This window comes from Elephas maximus, chromosome 1, assembly GCF_024166365.1.
Source record: "Elephas maximus indicus isolate mEleMax1 chromosome 1, mEleMax1 primary haplotype, whole genome shotgun sequence".
In the NCBI taxonomy this organism is placed as follows: Eukaryota; Metazoa; Chordata; class Mammalia; order Proboscidea; family Elephantidae; genus Elephas; species Elephas maximus.
The window spans coordinates 87,807,444-87,814,085 of NC_064819.1; the positions used below are offsets into that span (position 1 = coordinate 87,807,444).

At 35.5% G+C, this 6,642-nt stretch overlaps 1 pseudogene; it reads left to right on the top strand.

The window, feature by feature from the left end:
- The first annotated feature begins 726 nt into the window (after positions 1 to 726).
- Positions 727 to 3,770, top strand: LOC126064444 (olfactory receptor 2G3-like; annotated as a pseudogene).
- The last annotated feature ends 2,872 nt before the right edge of the window (positions 3,771 to 6,642 follow it).

Genomic DNA, 6,642 nt, shown 5'->3' on the forward strand with positions numbered 1-6,642 from the left:
AAGAAGAAACAACACCAACAAAACAAATAAAATGACACTGAAGGAGCTGGTCAGTGGCAGTGGTGTAGACCCAGGGAGGACATGTGCAGTGACTCTCTAACTGAGCTGTGCAGGCAGCACAACCCCTCCAGAAGGGGCAGGGACAGCGCATAGTGTTGGGTGGCCAGGAGATAGGAAAAGAAGGAAAGGAGGGAGAGGGGGAAAAAAAAAAGAAAACAAGTAAAAAAAAAGAAGAATGCAAACAGCCAAAAAATCACAGTTCATCAAGGAGGGGAGGTGACGGTACATGGGCCTAGCTGGGCAGGAGAAAGGAAAAGAAGGAAGTGAGAGAGAGAGAGAGAGAGAAGCAACAACAACAAAAAACAACAAAAAAATCAAAACACAAACAAACAAAAATACAAATAAACAAGAAAATGACACTAAAGAGGTCTGTCAGTGGGGCAACACAGACCCTGGTGGCAGTGAGGTGGTGTCTGTCCACCTGAGCAACCTTTGACCGTTGGAAAGCTGCAGAGGCCATGTAGAGGAAAGAAGGTCGGGGATGGGAAAGCAAGTATTTCTGGTTACAGGGTACTCTGTCTCCTGCTTGGATAGATTGGTTAACCTGCATGAAACATGCAAAAATATCATCATCACATTCAAATTTAGTTTGGATAGCTATAAGATAATGTATATAAGTGGTAGAAAACTGTGTAGTGAAGAATTTTTTTGTTAGAGAAAGTAACGATGGTCTCCAATTATGACATCATGGATATATCCAAGTAGGTAACTAGGGAGAATGTGTATGATAAAGAGTCAAATAGCATGATTGAATCACATTTAACATTTCTTACCTAATTCAATTTTTTTTAAGAATCATAAATGTAGAGATATGTAAATCTATTATCTTCTCTACAAAAGATTTTTTCAGGTTTTATGTTTACTATCTCTGTAAAGGACACCCAATTGTTCAAGATATAAACCTGTAACCCATCATCGACTCTTCCTTCTCACCCTCAACAGCTAGCCAATCATTATGTCTTGTTGATTCTGACTCCTAAATATCTCTAGAGCCTAAGAATATAAATCTTCCCTTTCTCTACCAAGCCATACTTCTTACAGCATTGAAACAACTCTGAAACCAGTTTCCATGTATCAACTCATTCCTTGCAAATCCATTCTTCAATCTGAGGCCAGAGTATTTTTTTTTTTTTTAATACAACCAACATGTCAATTACCTCTGCCTCCTGAGCTCTATTGCCCCTTGGCCTGTTTAGAACACCCTTTGGGTATATCATAAACCTTTAGCATAATTTAAACATTCTGCTTCCTTCCCTTGCCTGCCTACTATTGCAGAATAAGCCTATGACACCACATATTCCTCTTCTTCTCAATGACTTTTCAGCATTAAGCCTTAGCATGCTATTTCTTCTGCCTAAAATAATCTCCTTAGCCTGAACCTCATCATATTTACTGGTTAATTCCTATTCACCCTTTAGTTCTCTATTTAAACACTACTTGCTAAGAATGGTTGTCTGATTGTCATAAGCAAAAAATGCAGTACTTATTATTTTAATCAAATTTCCAAAACATGCTTTATATTTTTTTAATCTCCATCTCCTTCAATAGAAGATCAGCAGTGACCTATGCCATGGAAGAGCTACAAAATTAATTAGCAATGTCGTGTAAGGCAATCTAATGGACTTGTTATTCTGCTCCTCTATAATATGAAGTTATATAAAGGAAAATATAGATTACATCCCAAACAAAAATTCAATGAAATCCATCAAAGAATAAAATTTTGAAAAGCTTTAGCAACTTTAATATAAAAATAAAATATCCAATAGCTCATTTTTACAGTATAAGAAAAATGTTGGAGGAAAACTATTTAATATAAAAAAAAAGATGGTATTTATTAAGTTAATATCTCAGCTGCTACCAAAAGGTCGCCTGTTTGAATCTACCAGTTTTTCCTTGGAAACCCTATGTGGCAGTTCTACTCTGTCCTATAGGGCCACTGTGAGTCAGAAGCCACTCCTTGGTAAGGGTTTTTTTTTTTTTTTTTTAGGCTATTAAGTAAAACACATGATAATTATGTATCTCATATTCCATCTTATCGTGATGTTGGTAAGTACATATGTCAGCATAGGGTATTGCAATAATATTATTTTATACAAAGTAAAAATGTGTATTCCTTATTTGCCACATTTACTATTGACCACTGATACCTGTTGCCATCGATATAATTCTGAATCATAGTGCCCTTATAGTACAGAGTATAACTGCACCATAGGGTATCCAAAGCTGTAATCTTTACAGAACCAGATGGATGGCCACGTCTTTCTCTGGTGAGTTCTAATTCCTCCACCTTTCCATTAGCACTGCATTTAACCACAGTGTAACCAAGGCTCCTTTTGAATACTGATAGAATAGTTATAAAGAAGTTATTCTTTCTACCTTCTTTATTTTTTTTTTTCTTTTGCTTCCAGTTTTACAAAATGCTGTTGAGGAAGAAGGAGGCAGATTTGCAGAAAAATTAAACAATTTGGAATAATCAAGAAGTAATTAATTATTAATCACTTCTTGTATTGGTTATGTCACTATATCTTTTAGCAGTTCTCTAAGAAAATTCTTCATACTTTTAATTTCCTAAGGTCAGACAGGTTTCTCTCTTCTCCCTCTCTTTCTATCTCTACACACACCCTCGGTCCTCACCTTCAGGATCAATTTTTTTTAAGGAAATTTCTGATTTTATTTGTCTCCCACTACCTAACACTGACTTGAAAGCAAAGTGTTTGATTTTGGGTTTTGGATCCAATACCTGTATTTTTATACTTGTCTTTTTCCTTTTCTTGAATAGGGTGATGAAGGTGAGTAATGAGATTTTAGGGGGTGATCTCATATTGGTGGGCTTCTCTGACCAGCCACAGCTTGAGAAGATCCTCTTTGTGATTGTGTTGACCTCCTACCTCCTGACACTGATGGGCAACACAGCCATTATTCTGGTCTCCAGTCTAGTTTCCAAGCTCCATGTGCCCATGTTTGATTTTCTTACCAATTTCTCCTTTGCTGGCCTCTTCTTTACCACCAGCATTGCGCCCCAAGTGCTGTGGAACATCCCTGGGGCAGCCAAGACAATTATTCCTATAGGCTGTGCTATTCAATTCTAGTGTCTTTGGCACTGGAATTCACTGAGTGTTTTCTCCTAACTGTTATGGCATATGGCCTCTATGCTGCTGTGTGCCAACCACTTCATTATGCTACCATTATGCATCCATGTCTTTGCCATTCACTTGCAGGAGTGGCATGGTTGAGTGGAGTGGGCAACACCCTCATTCAGGGTACCATCACCCTTTGGCTGCTCCTTTGTGGGTACTGGAGGATTGCTACTTTACCAGTGAAGTGTCTGCCATGATCAAGCTGGCATGTGTAGACATTCATACCAATGAGGTCCAGCTCTTCATGGCTTCCTTGGTACGGCTTCTCCCTCCCTTACCCTCCCTCTGGCACTCATCTTGGTATCATATGGATACATTGCCCAAGCAGTGATGAGAATCAGGTCAGCCCAAGCCTGCCATAAAGCCCTTCGAACGTATGGTTACCACATGTCAGTAGTGTCTTCTGTGGAACCTGTACAGCTGTCTGTATTCAGCCCAAGGAAAATTTATAACCCTTTTGTATACTGTAATAACTCCTCTCTGCTCAGTCTTGTCATTTACACTCTGAGAAACAAAAATGTAAAGAGATCTTTAAAGAGCCTGATGAGAAAAGATCAGAGTATAGGAGAGTGAGAAACTGATAAGGAAAATGTGCAGGCATGGCTTAACTAAGGTTGGAGGGCTGAAAGACACTGAAAGACTGCAGTGTATCCTGCAAAATTAAATTCTCAAGACTCTAAAAATTTCATAGGCAACTGAAATCACTTTCTTTGGTTCCCCTACTTAACATACTCAAGATATCACATCAGGATAACAAGGTCGAACTCTTGTTATCTGCCAGTCAATTGGTTTACCCAATAAATACAAACATGGTTTTTGTGTTTGTACTTTGCTGGATAATTTTTTGTCATTAATTTTCTTCCCTCTCTGTTCTTTCTTTACACCAATCCTGGCTTTGCCTTGTTAGATGAAATCAATCTATTAATTATTCTCTCTTTTATAGCAGTAAAAAATTTGTTGCCATCAAGTCGTTTCTAACCCACGGTGACCCCATGTGTTACAGAGTAGACATGCTCCATAGAATTTTCTGGGCTGTTATCTCTGTGGAAATAGATCGCCAGGGTTTTCTTCTTGGGTACCACTGGGTGGGTTTTAACTGTCAACTTTTGTGTTAATTGTCAAGCACAAACCATTCTTATGTAAGTAAAGAGTTTACTAATAATTAGCTAGTTGTGTATGAGTTATTCTTTTAAAGTTTATTCATGAAGGCACTGAGATATTACCCACTTGGATTCAACTCTTGGATCAAGAAAAACATGTAGTCTGAAAGTTCACCTCATCTAAGCTGGACTCCTGGATTCCTGGATTCAGCCTCCCTTGACTGATCTGATAAGTCTTGTGGTTGAGCTTTTTTGATTCTTCCATTCTATGTCTGATTCTTTGCCAAGTTAGCTGTTGATTGTGATTTTTATTGTGCATAGCTGATTGTGTCCACACTGGTGGGGGCACTGGTGGGTTTTGCGTGTCAATTTTTGCAGTTCTGTCATTAAATGATCCTATCACATAATGATTAAAAAAAAATGGGAATTCAAATCCTGCCAGGTGAAAATGACAGGGGATTTGAAACTAAACCATTTGGGGTGTGTGTGTGTGTGCATGTGTGTGTATATATTTGTAGATGTTTGTTTGAGGACTCTAATATTTCTAGCAATTATATCCTAGTATATAAGATGCAGGGTTCAGAGGTTTTTAATTTTGTGTCTTTCTGAATTTGATGGAATCATTTCTGTGCGTTTTGTGCTTGCACCAAACTGAGTGTTCCTAATTCTAAGTCAGAGCTGTCTTCCTTCACCCAACACTCTGACTTTTTAAAAATATTTATCCATTATGGGCTCAATAGGTGTCAGTATCTGCCCAAATGAAATTTATATAGCAAATATGATCTTAATATAATATACTCACCACAGGCATTTTGCTTCAATAAACTTGTGTTCTTAAGAGAAGCCTTAAAACAAGAGTTATCCAAATCTCTAGTTTTCCAGGCTCAGTCTTCTTCATCCAGTTTGCTAGAACTTTTAAATAATTAAATAACTTGATTTTAATGTTTCTCAGAACTCCTTAAATAGACTAACTAAAGGAGAAAAGAAAAACTTACATCATTGTAAACTGGGCAGATTGAATCAGGGAAAGGAGAATTTTCTACAGCTATATAAATCAAAATTTGATGTTTTTAAGTCAATCTTTTAAAGAAAAACTGCTGGAAAATATGTTAAATGTTAAGGGACATGAACACTGGAAAAAAGTATGTGCTGTGAAACTCAAAAGGGATTCAAACATTTCTGAAATTCTAATCAATGATGCCTATGGAGATATCTAACAATATTTTGGTATATGTCTTTATTTCTTTACTATATCTAATTGACACAAATAGTTCTGTTTCTATCTTAAATCATATTATATTACATTAGGTTACCTAATTTGCCTAAAAGCTAATAAATTTTTCTATTTTTATAAATTTAAAATTTTTAGCAAGCCAGTATTCCTTGACTCTTTCAGAAGTAGATCTCCAGACCTTTCTTCTGATGCAGCCCTGAGTGGATTCATACCATTAACCCGTCAGTTAGCTGAGTGCCTAACTGTTTTTACCACCTAGAAACTCCTGACTTTATGAAGAAGAAGCTAATTAATGTATATTTTCTCTTAAAATGTAATGGAATGCTGATTGATTTATACAGATAAATAAGTGCTTCTATTAATTTAAAATAAAAGAAATTTAGATTTCTCAGAACATGCATCCTTACACTTTAAATGATACATTGGCTCTTCAAGAATCTTTTTTTGTTCAGTCTATTTTTTTATACCACAGATATATTCTGTGTTCAACTGGTGATTTTGCAACCTATACCACAGATATATCCCGTGTTTAATTGGTGATTTTGCTTATTTGGGTAGGTGATAAGAAACACAAAAAAGCTGCATTATTTTTAATCAATTTAAGCCCCTTTATATATTTTTTTATATGTGAGATATAATCATATAGAGAAAACATTCATGCATTATTCTTACTTAAGGAAATTCTTTTACATACTAGACTGGTTAATAATTTTGACAAAAAAATCTCTATATTTTCCTACTTATAAAAATTTTACTGTAATGTTCTAGTTCATGTAACCTTAAAAAAAAAAAACAGTTCATATAACCTTGAAAAAATAAGAGTATAGATAATTGAAATTTCTAATATCTCCTATTACTTTCATTGAATTAATATATCATCACTTTGTTTAAGATTATAAAATTATGGGTTCGAATAATTTAAATTATCAAAGGTAATGTTTTTATTAAAAATAAATTAATTTGTTAAAGCTTCAAATTTTATGGGTTTAATGTTTCAGAACATAGAAAAGGAAGGAATATTTCCAAATTCATTCCATGAAGCTACCATAACCCTGATACCAAAACCAGGCAGCCGCATCACAAAAAAAAAAAAAAAAAAAGAAGAATATTA